This window comes from Dendrobates tinctorius, unplaced genomic scaffold (genome assembly GCF_039654945.1).
Source record: "Dendrobates tinctorius isolate UK_male_01 unplaced genomic scaffold, ASM3965494v1 ptg000143l, whole genome shotgun sequence".
Classification (NCBI taxonomy): Eukaryota; Metazoa; Chordata; class Amphibia; order Anura; family Dendrobatidae; genus Dendrobates; species Dendrobates tinctorius.
Genome location: NW_027361810.1, coordinates 8,941,192 through 8,956,619, shown reverse-complemented (window position 1 = coordinate 8,956,619; position 15,428 = coordinate 8,941,192). Strand labels below are relative to the sequence as shown.

General features: G+C 44.0%; 1 protein-coding gene across 1 annotated transcript in view; it reads right to left on the bottom strand.

Annotated features, from left to right (window-relative positions):
* The window catches only part of VIL1 (villin 1), a 39,577-nt gene extending 38,184 nt beyond the window's left edge, over positions 1-1,393 (bottom strand). Inside the window, exon 1 of the mRNA XM_073545394.1 lies at positions 1,250-1,393. The gene's annotated coding sequence lies outside the window, so the exon portion shown is untranslated. The remainder of the gene's footprint in view (positions 1-1,249) is intronic.
* Between the last annotated feature and the right edge of the window lie 14,035 nt (positions 1,394-15,428).

Genomic DNA, 15,428 nt, shown 5'->3' with positions numbered 1-15,428 from the left:
GAACAGAGGTCAAACCGCTGCGGAATCCACAGAAAGAATTGACATGCTGCAGATTTAAAACCGCGCATGTGCACTGCGTTTTTTAAATCTCATTGATTTGCATTGTACTGTACAATGCCTGCGGATCCACAGCAAAATCCACACCGTGTGAACAAGCCCTTAGGCTGTACTTACCATGCACTGAGGAAACAGGGAGTTCATCACAAAAAGAACAAAACGGCAATATCAGGCATCAGGAAAGAGAGCAGCTAACTATACAAGTGAATGCAATGAATGAAAGGAAACTGTTTATTTACTCAGTATCTACAGTGTTACAAATCTCAGCTTCACAATGTAAACAACTGTATCCAAGTAAGTTATGGGTAGCTCTTTGTAATGAATGGGAAACATTGTAGGGCCCTTGCAATCTTCTTCCTATCATTAGTCATCCAAAGCCAAGTTGATTGCAGAGCTCTTACTGCCCCTGAAACCCTATGTGCGGGTAACCAGAGGGGGCTGCAATATTTGTATAATTATAATCAATGTACATCCTTGCCTTGGCATAACAGGTCGTGCTGCAAATCTCTTTTGCTTTGTATTAGAACTTGGCCTGATCTAATATTGAGGTTCAGTAGACTTATCGTAAAAGAATGATGAAAAAACTATAGAATTCCAATATATGTATGTCCATATAGCTATGGTCAGGCCTGTCAATCCATATAATATTCTATATAGATAGGACTGATCATAGCTTTCAAAGATGTTCAACAGGATTTATATATTTGAGGTACACAGACCCTGGATCTGACAGATCAGTAGATATAATGCATAAATTATCTCCATACTGTTATTCAATGCGGCGAAACAGCAGAAATTATTTTCAATCCATTATTAGTTCAGATTAAAATGCGCAAGATCCACCGATTGTGAATTTGGTGCAAAAATCCTAATTTGTGATAGCAGAAAATGTTTTACAATGTAGCCATTCACCCATACATATCTCTGTAAAGCCTAATAATTTTGCTACAGTTGTACCCAATATACGCAATCCTCTGTGAGCTAAGCACATCAGCAGCACAAACCTCTCTCCTGTCCTGACAGTTTGCCACAATGTATCAGTGCAGGTGAAGCTTTTAGAAGCGGAGCCCACATAGAACATTCATTGTGGGTTAGATCTCTGCGCCTAAGATCAGCTTTTGCTGCTGTTTACAGTGAAACAAAAATTCAACTGTTCCTAGGAGACAATGGGGACTGGTGGAAAGGAGCTTACCTGGGCGTCTGTCAGGTGTGGCCGGCTGTCAGGAGAGCAGAGCAGACCTGCAGTGTGCACCTGTACCTGTACACTCTCCTGACAGGGTGCAGCGACCTTTGTCCCTGGCTCTGCGCTGCTAAATTACAAGCCGTATTTGCCATATAAGGCGATGCGCTCAGCTGTAGAGAGGCCGTCATACACCTCTCCCCTGTGCGCTTCATGCTAATTACACTCCCTATATTAATTACCGCTTATTTATTTCATCAGCTTTTTTTTTTTAATCCTGCTGCTTCTTGTAAAATGCAACCTGTAGTGTATATGGTAAGAATATGATTTTGGAACTAATAAAGTCCTCTTTAGGCTGGGGTCACACTTGCGAGAAACTCTCAATAGCCAGCACTGCCGCCGGCACTCGGGAGAGGAGCACTCAGCTGCATAGAAATACATGCAGCCGCACACTCCAGTCCCAAGTGCCGGGTATTGAGAAGCGAGACTCGGGCGAGTTTCTCACAAGTGTGACCCCGGCCTTAAAGGGATTCTGTCATCTCCAAAATCCCTTCCAAAATACGCACAGGTCTTTGTAGAGGGCCATGTACTAAGATGAACCACACCTGTAGTTTAAAAATCCATTTGGGGGGCAGTTTTTGAGAAAAGTCATCCCTGGCACACTTTTAGGGTCTGGAGAGGCGAAACATGACACAAGGATTCTCTCTGATCTCCTTTGAATCTCTGTATTGTGCTCCACCCTGTCGGTTCCTGTACTTTGCACATTTATGTTTTGCCTGGTTTGTTCCTTTACGTGTAACATTGCAGACCGTATACGTACATTATATATTGTATTGTTCATACTGTTCCTTGTGGTTCACATTTTGCTTCTTGAGGCCGTGCACTATTTCAGAAAGCATCCAGGACAGTATGAGCCTGTGCAGTTTTTCAACACGATATCCCCCAGGCCACATGTTGTTGGTGCTACTGTGAGCAGCCTGGCTGAAGTGCCTCCAGATTTGCCTCCATCGAGCGCATTGGGGACGTCATTGGTCAGTGATTATGTAAATCAAGAGCCGCGGAGACACCATCACGTTTCTCAACACAAGCAATGACTAGCCAGGTCTTTCACCGGGAAGGAACAACCACGGGAAGGGCAGTCTCCAATGAAGGAAACCACCTATGCCAAAACATGGTATCCATCCACAGACAGCTGTTTCGGGGTATTGCCCCTCACCAGTGTGGAGTAGGAAACTGGCTACTAGGAGCAATGCCTAGTAAAAGACTGTGAAAAATGAGAAACGTGATGGTGTCTCCGTGGCTCTTGATTTACATGTTTTTGCATATTTCCCATACGGGAGGGGGGCATTGCTCTAGCATCACTGCGTTGAGAAACATGTGATGGTGTCTCCGCAGTGTTGGATGTTGATCTCCATGAGTTCATTCATCCTCATTTTTCATTGGTCAGTGATTAGACAGCAGCTGCCAGCAGAGGATCTTGATGATTTCCTCAAATGCATTCAGCTGCAGAACCTTCCTCAGACGTCCGTTAATAACCTCAGTGACGGCAGCCGGAGGAGCCGGGATTTCTGTGCATGGCAATAATACTCCAGACTGAATAATCCAGATGTTTTGAAAATTCCATATCTCTTCCTTTATGGTTTTGCAATTTCAGTGTTGAGGAATGTATTACATGTTGACATTTAGTGATTAGCGTAGGTGCTCGGATAACGTGTTAGCAGAGCATGCTCGGGTGTTATCAGAGTATCTCGGGTGTGCTCGGATAATATATTTGAGTCCCTGTGGCTGTTTGTCTGAGCATATGTGGGGAATACCTAACAAACAGGCAGTCCCACATGTGTTATGACTGTAACAGCCACAAAACACGCAACCGCAGGGACTTCATAGTATCCGAGCACACCCGAGTTACTTGGATAACGCCTTATCCGAGCACGTACGTGCCTCACTAATAGTGATCTGACATCCCAGTTTTCAGCAATCGGTAACCATCCTGTAAGTTCTGGGAGTATTATCTATGTGTACAGCTATCAGAATGTTAATGAAGTCTATATCTCCATATTAACTGAATGACAATATTTGTTTATCCTGTAATGTCCCTTTAAGAAGCAGACGATCAATGCACAAGAAATGTCCAGAACATCTATATCCTAAACAAGACGGCTTCATGCTACAAAGACAAAACCTACGAGGACTGAAACCAGAAAATTATGAAAACAAAAGGGGTTTGTTCTGGTTCTGCTCCACTGTGCGATATCAGATTGTAATCCAGGAACCTGATGTCAGTCCTTCAGACAATGAGAAGCAGGAATCAATTATGTAACTAAGTCTCTACTCCTCACTGCACATTCATGTGTCTGCTCCCCGGAGCCCGGCTACAGGTGAACGCCTTGTATCACATGTGTCCCTGGTGCAAAACATGCAATATTCTTGTATATAACAGTCCACAGAACATGAAACATTACTGAGCAAAACGAGAGCAAAAAAGACAACACCGAGAAATGACATCACCCCCTAAATTAATGGGATTGTCCAGCAAGAGCGTTTTTACAGGTTAGATTGTATATAATGAAATCTACATAAATAGCTAGGATACTATGTGTGTACATTACATCACTGATCCTGAGTTACATCCTGTATTATACTCCAGAGCTGCACTCACTATTCTGCTGGTGCAGTCACTGTGTACACTACATCACTGATCCTGAGTTACATCCTGTATTATACCCCAGAGCTGCACTCACTATTCTGCTGGTGCAGTCACTGTGTACATACATTACATTGCTGATCCTGAGTTGCAGCCTGTATTATACTCCAGAGCTGCACTCACTATTCTGCTGGTGCAGTCACTGTGTACATACATTACTGATCCTGAGTTACATGATCAGTAATGTAATGTATGTACACAGTAACTCCACCAGCAGAATAGTGAGTGCAGCTCTGGGGTATAATACAGGATGTAACTCAGGATCAATAATGTAATGTATGTACACAGTGACTGCACCAGCAGAATAGTGAGTGCAGCTCTGGAGTATAAAACAGGATGTAACTCAGGATCAGTAATGTAATGTGTGTACACAGTGAGAGCAGCTCTGGGGTATAATACAGGATGTAACTCAGGATCAGTAATGTCATGTATGTACACAGTGACTGCACCAGCAGAATAGTGAGTGCAGCTCTGGGGTATAATACAGGATGTAACTCAGGATCAGTAATGTAATGTACACAGTGACTGCACCAGCAGAACAGTGAGTGCAGCTCTGGAGTATAAAACAGGATGTAACTTAGGATCAGTAATGTACTGTATGTACACAGTGACTGCACCAGCAGAATAGTGAGTGCAGCTCTGGGGTATAATACAGGATGTAACTCAGGATCAGTAATGTAATGTATGTACACAGTGACTGCACCAGCAGAATAGTGAGTGCAGCTCTGGAGTATAATACAGGATGTAACTCAGGATCAGTAATGTAATGTATGTACACAGTGACTGCACCAGCAGAATAGTGAGTGCTGCTCTGCAGTGTAAGAAACTGAACTATGAGTAATGTAGATTATTCCGTCGTCCTCTGACATTTTTTAAAGATTATATCATCTTATTTTCATTCTCAGAAACATAATTTCTAGAGGATTCTACAATCAGTAAAATAAAGCAAATTCTGGGCAGTAATTTATTTGGTGGAGGTAGAGCTTTGACACCTTACACTATATGTGATATAGAACGCCCCTCCCTTTTGTCTTCTGCTCTTCTAGATGTATGAATATATTGAGGGGAACGGCCAGGAAAAAACACCGATGGTCACAAGTACAGTGACATATGTGCCAGAGGGATTATTCAACATGGAATAAAGAGATGAATCCATTTTCTCTTCTACTACCTGTAGGCTATAGTTATGTCCACCATGCTTTACACTGCAGTTTGACTTGCATAAATAGGAGTTAAAAATTTAACAATTGCAAGGAACTGCTTTCTATAAGATGGATTCTCTTATCCTGTCTCCATGGGATGTCACCTCCTCGACACTCCCAGTCCTGTGCTGCCTGGTACAAGGGGAACGGTCGGCTTTTACTGGGAGGTTCACTGGAGGTTTATGACCAAGGGAGGCACAGTCCAGTCCTTATCTCTGGTGTTCAATATGAGGTGGGAAGTGAAATTAATAACGCAGTATAAAAACCTTTCTTGCAGAGGGCGTGGAGTAAATGAGCGTGGAAGCGACGGCTGCAGCCTCAGAGGCTTAATAAACCTCCTGCACTCAGGAAAATACTTATATTATTACAATGCATTGCAGCCACAAATGGCGTCTCTTGGTCTGGGGGACCCGGCGGGTCCATATATATTGCATAGAAAGTCCATTGATTTCAATGAGAGACGTGTAATACTTATTTTCTCCAGTGATGGTGCTGTAGGGAAATTGATCTGGTTTTCTCATAGATTGGAGCTGATCGTTGAGGGTTTACTAGTGGGACACAATATAATAAGCAAATCACTGCGGCCGCCTTCCATAAAAAGGGATTGTCCAAATAAACTGTGGTCAAGATGGCGGCTTTTAAGATAGCGGAAGACAGAGCAGCATGTGCCATATGTACACCCATTGTTGCAGGGCCTCTGATTTGTATCTTATATTGCATGTCTATAAAGATACCAGATTATCACATATTCTGTAATAGGACATAGTCATGTTTTCAGGCATAGGCGAGTCACTTGGCCTTGTCTCCATGTAAAAGGTTTGGCTTTTTGGCCACGATTGAAAAATGACTTCTGGCCAGACTTCACCAAACAGTAGATGGGTGTTGCTGGTCCCACTGGTTGCTGCCAGTTCTGAGATGATGGCTCTGCTGGACATCTTCTGATATTGAAGGGAATTTATTATGATGTGGTTTACATCTGCTGCACTAAGTATTCTTGGCCGACCACTGTGTCTACAGTCCTGAACATTGGCCATTTCTTGGTGCTTCTCCAAAAAAGCTTGAACAGCACATTGTGAAACCCCTTGTCTCCTGTGAAATCTTTTCCTGGGAGACACCTTGCTGATGCAGTATAACTACGTTGTGTCTTGTTTCTGTGTGCAGTCTCGCCATAGTATAAGACCAGTGACTTGAAACTATCTTCCACAACCTCACCTTTGTAGAAGAATTTGGCTGTTCCTCATCCAGTTTTTAGCTTCCTACTCAGCTGTTTCTGTTTCAGTTAATGGCTGTGTCTCAAGCTACATATGAAAATGATGATGATTATCACCTGTTTGGTAAAGAATTTGTTACTCACACATCTGACTATAACCCTACAATATTCCTGACTATATGTAAGGCAAAGAGCGGTCACCAGACATTGATGGGATTTACATTTCTCTTCTGTTCATTCACTTTGCAATTTGCTAATTGATAGTAACACTTCTATGTATGATAACATTCTTACCTTTCAGCGTTTTCTCCACACCTGCCTAAAACAGCCCTGTATGTACTTAAAGGGGGTCCACATGTCGGCATGCAGGGTCTACTTACTATATACACACATAAATTTTATATATATTATATATAATACATTGTGTCTATTCCCACACCCATTATCATTAGAAACGTAATGTGACTTTGGATCGTGCAAGCGTCTAGTAAACCATTAGATGAGCCCTCGGACTGTGAACTCAGCTATCTCGAGTGTTTTACTATCTCCCATGTTATAGAAGGAGATATGTAACAATAATGTCAGCACTAAATGTAGGCACAGCCACTCGTCAGGAGCCTGGGAAAGCTGGGAGACCGCACCCGTAGGATCAGTCCGCTATCCCATAATGGGTGGATCCACTGAAAATCTATGTGTCACACGTGCATTTTGAGGTGGATTTAAATACCATTGTGCTGCAGATTTGCTACAGGTTTTATCTGCATTTAAATCCAGATCAGCCTCCCATAGAGGTCGTGTATTTGTGGCATTAAATGTATCATATGGAACCTCCCTATCAGACCCCAATACGTTTCCTGCCCTTTAGTTCTGGTCCATTATAGCACAGCTATGATCAGGGACTCCAGCTCCACTGCATTGTCTATTAGAGTCTGGAGTAGTCTGAAACTCATCATCTGCCTTAGCTGTTATATCATCCATGCTTTACACTGCAGCTCTGTTTTTAGACGCCCGTATGTTCAAGTGGTCGCTGTCGTTTCAAAACATTTTGCATAAATCAATAGTACAAGTGAATATTTAAAACTTTGTGACCTATGTTATCAAACAAATCTGCTTCTTTCTCCACTTTTAAGCCTTTTCGTCTACTCCCCTACTGCTCTGTCTTGCTCAGACAGGCTGCAAGCTCACTGAGGGATCACATTACAGCAATCTATTGAAGTCTATAGGAGCGGGGATTGAGAGTTAGGGCTCATTCAGATCTCCGTTATTTTTTACAAATGAAAAAAATCCTTGTCATTTCATCAGTGATTTAGTTCAGAATTTCATCAGTCATCTGAATTTCTTTTGAGTTTCATCAATTTTTCTTGGATAAAACAAAAAATAGTTTTTCTATCTTCTCCTATCTTCAGAACAGCATCACAGACTGTGCTAGGTACGAGTGCTATCCGTAAAAAAACACGGATAAAACTCAAACGCAAAAAAAAGTCTGAATAAGCCCCTTACTAGCAGAATGAAAAACCCAGAGAGGAGGTGCTGCTGCTTTCTAGTAAGTGTTTATCTCACCACAGAGTTGTACGCACAACTACACTGCTCAGTACTGCTGTATAATACCCTCTATGCTGCTGCTGCATTCGATCATGTGCTACATAGAGCAAGTAGAGGAGGAATTCCTCATATCTGGGTGTGCCGTGTATGGAAGAAATCATGTCAGACAGTCTACACCCACTAGCTCAGAGACAACTGAAAATAAGAGATGGAGCCTGCAGAGGAGAACATTGAGGAAAAATACAGCATACAAGCCACATAATATCCAGTAACGTGGTTACTCCTCAAGTACACACAGCAACTTCTTCTGAACAGTCACCAGATACAACGTGTACTCTTTAATGATTTCCATTTCAGCAATGATAGAAGGAGAAGCAGCTGTGAACACTGCTGCACATTTACTGGGGGTAATGAGCCCCAATAAGGCAGTGATGGCTGAAAATATGAGCAGCTTTAGGGAAGCAGTGATACCAGCACATGGCCGCCTTCTGGTGCCACCATTATACAACCGCCCTACGCGCTGCTGAGACTGCGCTCTACGAATGCAGCGGCCATAAAAGATGAGTCGACTGATGTGTAACTGGCCAAATATTAACTACAATGCATCCTATTACCCAGCGATTTATGAGCCTCTTATCTGTCATTTCAAACACTCAGTAACCTATGGACTCGAACATTTGCAAAAAGGGCGACAGTGTTGGGCATCTGAATTCTCGCGATCTTTACTGTCAAAAAATAGTGTTTGACTAAACCTCACACGGCATCGTGACGTGCAATAATAAAGCAAATTACATTTCAAGTCATCACTATTTCCAAGATCTCCATCAGCTGTGAATGGGAATACTGAACAGACCTATTACTTCTCACAGCAGAGGGTTTGCTTTTATTGTATCTGGTCTACACAGTCCATGACTCTGATACAATTTCCCAGCACTGATACAATGTAACAAACCAAATTAGGAAGGAAAAGAGATTTATGCTGCGGGTGTATTTAGCTCACAAGAGAGTTGTAGGGAGCTAGAGAGAGCCATATAAAGAAAGTGTAAGATAGGAAGGGTTAAAAAATGTGCATCATAATTCAATTGACAGCAAGCAGTGATCTTGAAAATGGTGAGGAATGCAGATACAAACTGTATAAGAAAGTTGCTACACTTCCCATGATACAAAGCTCTCAGGACACATCCACAGTATCCAGACTCCATCATGTCCAGTCTCAGCTCTCCTAGGTCTAGCAGTATGGGGGGACACAACAGTATGGGGGGGGGGGACAGGTGTGGATGGGGACACAGTAAGTATGGAGATATAGCCAAATGGGGGGGGATACAGCTTTATGGAGGTACACATTAATATGGAGGATACAGCAGTATACGAGCACAGTAGTGTGGAAGGATATAGCACAAGAACTATACAAAATATGTATGTATATAATTGTAACGACAGACTTCTGTATATGAGGACAACTGCATGCAACAAGGCTATATATTGTAGAGTGCTTATTGTATGTAAGGTAGTCCTCGCTGTATACTACAGTCCTTGCTGTATACTATAGTCCTCACTATATACTACAGTCCTCGCTATATACTATATATTCACTATATTCCTTGTTATATACTACAGTCCTTGTTATATACTGCAGCCTTTATTAGATAGTGTGGTTGTTCTATACTATAATAACGGGTGTAATATAGGGGTTGTCCTCACCTTTTGCTCCCCTTGGTCATTCCCCATCGGTTGAGGTCTCGGTTGTGGGTTTCCCGTTCTCTGCTCTACCAGACAATGAGGATCCTCTGATCAGGACCTGCAGGGACCACATCACTTCTGCCTCAGTGAGCAGCACATTTCATAGGCTCTAATGAGGGAAATTAGGACAATTAACAGGACCGGACACAAAGGTTCCTCATACCACCAGATAATGAGCATCACCACTAAAGCTGCCGTACCACATGGATCCTGGCCAGATCTGCCATGTCCCAGCGCCTCATTGGACCGTGAAGAGTGCGCCATTCTGCTTACTGTAAGAGCACTGCATCAGGGAGGAAAAGCTTTAATGTCAGTTCCAAATAACCTATTCCTTTCTTTCTTACCAACAGATGAACATTTCTACTCGTGACCCAAGACCAGTGGAGTATGTCCATCCAGGAGAGCAAAGAAGCCAAGTGCTCACTCATCCACTCAACTTTCCTGCCTTGCCTGTCTATATGAATTGCATATAATCCTACCCTGGCATTGCACTGCTTTTGCATCCATAATCTATTCATTCCTCTTGTATCTTCCATGCATACCTGAGTAGTCAATCCCTCCCCCCTTTTTTATCACCTCTCTTTGACTCAGAACATGTGGTCTGGGCTATCACGCCCACAACTCCCTCCCAGCTGACCCCTCTCAATTGCACATATATTCAGGGCCATGGGTCTGACCAGGCATCTTTCAAATTCCATATTTCAAATTACAGATTTCTAATTACACTACTGTGAATTAGACTAGAATTTAAAATATGGAATTTGACTGTAAGGTAACGGAATATATAACCACTACAATGTTTCAGTTTCTTCTCACTTTCACCCCCATACTCCTTACTTTCATCCTATCTCCTGTAATCTCCCCACCCAGTAAGGAACTAGTCATTTCCCCCTCCATCCTCCCCAGCCATCTCACCTTTTCCTCTTTACTGTTCCTCCACAAAAAATCCTTTTTCTCCAGACACACATGGCCACATCATGTCTTATCCTGCTCCCACCTTCTAAGGGTATGTGCACACGCTGCGGATTGGGGTGCGGATTTGGCCGCGCGGATTTTGTAAAATCCGCAGGTAAATCTGCAGGTCAAAAGACCTGTGGTTTTACCTGCAGATTGCTCTGCGGTTTTTCATCTCCACAATGGAGATGGCAAACTGCAGCGGAATCCGCAGAAAGAATTGACATGTCAATTCTTTCTGCGGTTCCAAAACCGCAGGAAAACCGCGCGAAAAAATCTGCACCGTCTGCACTGTGTTTTTTTATTCCCATAGGGAATAATGGTACTGTACACCGCAGCAAAAACTGCTGCGGACCCGCAGCGGCCAAATCCGCTGCAGAACCGCAGCAGAATCCGCAGCGTGTGCACACACCCTAATGCTATGTCTGTTACTCCTCATTGCTGGCGCCATAACCCCAAATCCTGGCCCTCCTCAACACATCCCCACACTCACTTCTAACATCCAGCCTCAATCCTTCACAACCATGATAACCTCATACCCAATCATCTAGCCCTCACTCCCCCGGTCCTCCTACCTGGAGCCCTATGGAACGCACGCTCTGTCTGTAACTAACTGTCATTTATCCATGACCTCTTCATCACCGAAACCTGGCTCACTCCCTCTGACTCGGCCTCTCCATCCGCACTCTGCTGCCTGACCAATTCCTCCTGATTCCCCGGCCTCCCCCCTATGTCAGGCCCTTCATTGGCTTCCTATCGTCCAGAGACTCCAGTTCAAAACCCTAACTATGATATACAAAGCCATCCACAACCTGTCTACTCCATACATCTGTGACCTCGTCTCCCGGTACCTACCTGCACGCAACCGTCGATCCTCTCAAGATCTCCTTCTCTACTCCCCTCTTCCCACAACCGCATTCAAAACTTCTCCCTCACATCCCCCCTACTCTGGAACTCTCTACCCCAACATATCAGACTCTCACCTACCGTGGAAACCTTCAAAAAGAACCTGAAGACCCACCTCTTCCGACAAACCTACAACCTGCAGTGATGCTCAGTCTACTGAACCGCCGCACGACCCACTCTCCCCTCTCCTACTGTATCCTCACCCATCCCTGTAGACTGTGAGCCCTCGCGGGCAGGGTCCTCTCTCATCCTGTACCTGTGTGTGCCTTGTATTGTTCATGTTTATTGTACTTGTCTATATTTGCCCTTTTCACATGTAAAGCGCCATGGAATAAATGGCGCTATAAAAATGTTTAATAATAATAAAGTGCTAAAGCCTCTTCCCCCTTTGCAAATGTGACTTTGCCACTCAGGAGGTGGCAGTCCCACCAGGTTTTTCATAAGAGGACACCAGCATTAAGTTAGAGGGTCCAGATACAGGTTTTGCAGAGGGGCCCACAAGCTTCAATTGATGTCCTTAGGCCTATGACCTAGTGACATGTGAGAGCAAAAATGCATTTGCTGAAACTTTTTCCATGTTTAACTTTTCTACAACTTTTCAAGACTTTGCAATGGTAAAAGATATTGTGACTCCAGTCCATAGATTACAATGGGAGAGTGAGCAGACAGCAGCTCCCTTAGTGAAACCAATTCTCTACTTTCTACTCATTTATTCCTGTTCTCAGACAGGGTGATAAAGCGCCATCTAGTGGCAGCCTTTGGGTACTGCATGAATATTGTAAGCAGCTTTTAGGGGTCATTTTTTTCCCCTAAGGACCGGGATTCAATTGGATATTTTGCACCGGAGTCCACAAGCTTCAAGTTACAGCACTGCTTGTTGGGATTCTGCCCAGATGATATTCATAGTCGTTTTCCTATGGCTTATTCATTTATTGAAGAGTCACTCTGCAGCCAGTCATATTCTGAAACCAAGAACAACTTGGATGCAATTTGCTTTTCTTAGGATTCGATTTGTGTAGAAGATATAGTGAAAGCCTCCTCCACTTTTACTGTAAAGAATCCATTCCAACAGTTACATAAACCTTTATATAAACATTTTAAGGAGTAACCCCTAATTTCCCATCTGCTGAATGAGCAACTCCCACCAGTCAGTCATTACCAGGTCCAGCAGCAGAAAAAAGCATAGTGCAAGAAGGAAGAACAACAGCGCCACACACTGTGTAGTGGCCGATTTCAGGTACTGCAACTAAGCTCCCATTGATGTGAATATGATCAGAGCTGCAGTACCAAAGCAAGACCATTACACGGTGACAACTGTGCCCAAAAGTATGGAGACTTACGCAAATTATGGCTTTCACATTGTTTGCTGCTTTTATTTTAATAGTGACAATTTGCATTAATTCTAGATGGTTATGCAGAATAATGAGATGAAAAAAAATTGTAAAGTCATTCCTTGCCATGATTATTAACTTAATCCCAAAATGTCCATTTAAACAGAATTTCAGCCTTGCCACAATATGACATGTTCATATAATCTCAGTGATTTTCTCTTTAGCTCAGGAGGAAGTGTTAATCAGGACAATGCAGCTGAGAGGATACAAAAAGCCATTTTGATGCAAATTTAATTGCTTTGCTTCAAAACGGCTTTACAGGTAAGGACATTGCTGCTTGTAAGATTGCAGCAAAATCAACCATTTATCAGATCATCATGAAAGTCTTAATAAAGTGATTCAATTGCAGTGAGGAAGGTTTCGAAGAGACCAAGAAATTCCAGCAAGTGCCAGGACTGTTCCAGTCTACACAATGCAGAGCTTGCTCAGGAATGGCAGCAGGTAGGAATCAGTGCATCTGCACGCACAGTGAGCCGAAGGCTTTTGGATGCTGGTCTGGTGTCAAGAGTGGCAAGGGGGCAAGAGTGTGGAGAATAAGGGGGCAGGAGCGTGGAGAATAAGGGGGCAGGAGCGTGGAGAATAAGGGGGCAGGAGCGTGGAGAATAAGGGCAGGAGCGTGGAGAATAAGGGGCAGGAGAGCGGAGAGTTAGGGGGCAAGAGTGTGGAGAATAAGGGGGCAGGAGTGTGGAGAATAAGGGGGCAGGAGTGTGGAGAATAAGGGGGCAGGAGTGTGGAGAATAAGGGGGCAGGAGTGTGGAGACTATGGGGGCAGGAGTGTGGAGACTAAGGCCGGAGTCACACTAGCGATTAAATCGGACGAATGCAATGCAATAAAAAAAAAAAGAAATCGCATTGCATTCGTCCCAATGTTATTCTATGGGGCTGCTCCCATCATGCGTCTTTTTATTGGATCCTTTCGCATGCTGCGATTGTCACTGATTTTCGGATCGGATTCGCCAATGCAAGTCTATGGATGCGATTGAAAATGCACCACACGTGTGAATTGCGATTAAATCGCAAGACTTCTCCAGGTCAACAGGAAAGAGGATCAGGCATTGGCATTGGATGTCAATTTGATGCTTAGATGCGAATAAAATCGGTTCATCACCGGAAAATGGGATGACAGACGGATCCCTGGACAAGAAATCTTTGTGCGATTTCGTACTGTTAAAATCGGACCGATTTTTTAATGGTTGTGTGTGACTCCAGCCTAAGGGGCAGGAGTGTGGAGACTAAGGGGCAGTGATGGGAATACTGAGGAGTCACAGGAACTTCATGGATTTGTCAGTTAAATTGTAGTAACTTATGGAATGTTTATAATTATCCGTCAGTAACCATAGAAACATCCAAAAGAAACAATATTGATGAGATTTCTTTAGGATGGGGCAGACTACTCATTTTAAGTAATATAATATAATATAATGTGCGCAAACTGTAAAGCTCTGTGGAATATGTTAGCGCTATATAAAAATAAAGATTATTATTATAATACTAGATGTGTATTTCCTGAAGGAAGTACAGATAGTGCTTTGAAATGGTGCCCGGGCTGCCCCTTTAAGAGAGACTTGCCTGCTGCCCCTGCAAGACTTTCAACTCAGGATCCGTTTTAACTGGGTGCCTCTCAGGGGCCACTTTTGTGGGCGAAGCCCCTCGGTCTGATTTGGTGGGTGGGGCCCCTCAGGGTCCGATTCGGTGGCCTGGGCTCCTCAGTGCTTGAATTGGTGGCTGGGATCCGTCAGGGTCCGATTTGTTGGGCAGGGCCCCTCTGGTTCCGATTTGGTGGTCGGGGCCCACAGGATCCGATTTGGTGGGCGGGGCCCCTCAGGGTCCGAATTTGTGGGTGGGGCCCCTCAGGGTCCGATTTGGCGGGCGGGGCCCCTCAGGGTCTGATTTGGAGGCCTGGGTGGCTCAGCCTCCGATTTGGAGGCCGGGGTGGCTCAGCTTTTGATTTGGCGCTCTGGCCCTTTAAGACTCATTTCAGTGCGCCGGCCCTTTAAGAATCACTTTGGCACGTCGACCCTTTAAGAGCCAGTTTGGCTCACTGGGCTTCTAAATCCACTTTGGCGCACATTCTCTCTCAGGGGCATGTGTTTTGTGATGAAGCTAGATTTGCATTTGTGTTGTGGGTTTCGCTTTAAGAGCAGAAATTATCTGGCAGAAACTCTGTCCTGGGGGGGTTATGTGAAGTTCGTAGGCGTTGGCATAGTAACTGGGTGTGCCTGCGCATATCAATCAGCTTAACTGCCATTTGAATCGCCTCAGGGCATTGAGGAAAATGTTTTTTCTAACGCAAATTGCGCAAAAACTACAAATCTGATCGACATGAAAATTACTTAGCACACCACTCGTGGACGCTGGCTTCGAAACAACACCTCAACGGAGTCTGTCCATGTAGCGGTTCGGGCCGCATTAATTGCGGAAATCAACTGAATAATAACTAGATGTGTATTTCCTGAGGAAGTACAGATAGTGCTTTGAAATGGTACCCGGGCTGCCCCTTTAAGAGAGACTTGCCTGCTGCCCCTGCAAGACTTTCAACTCA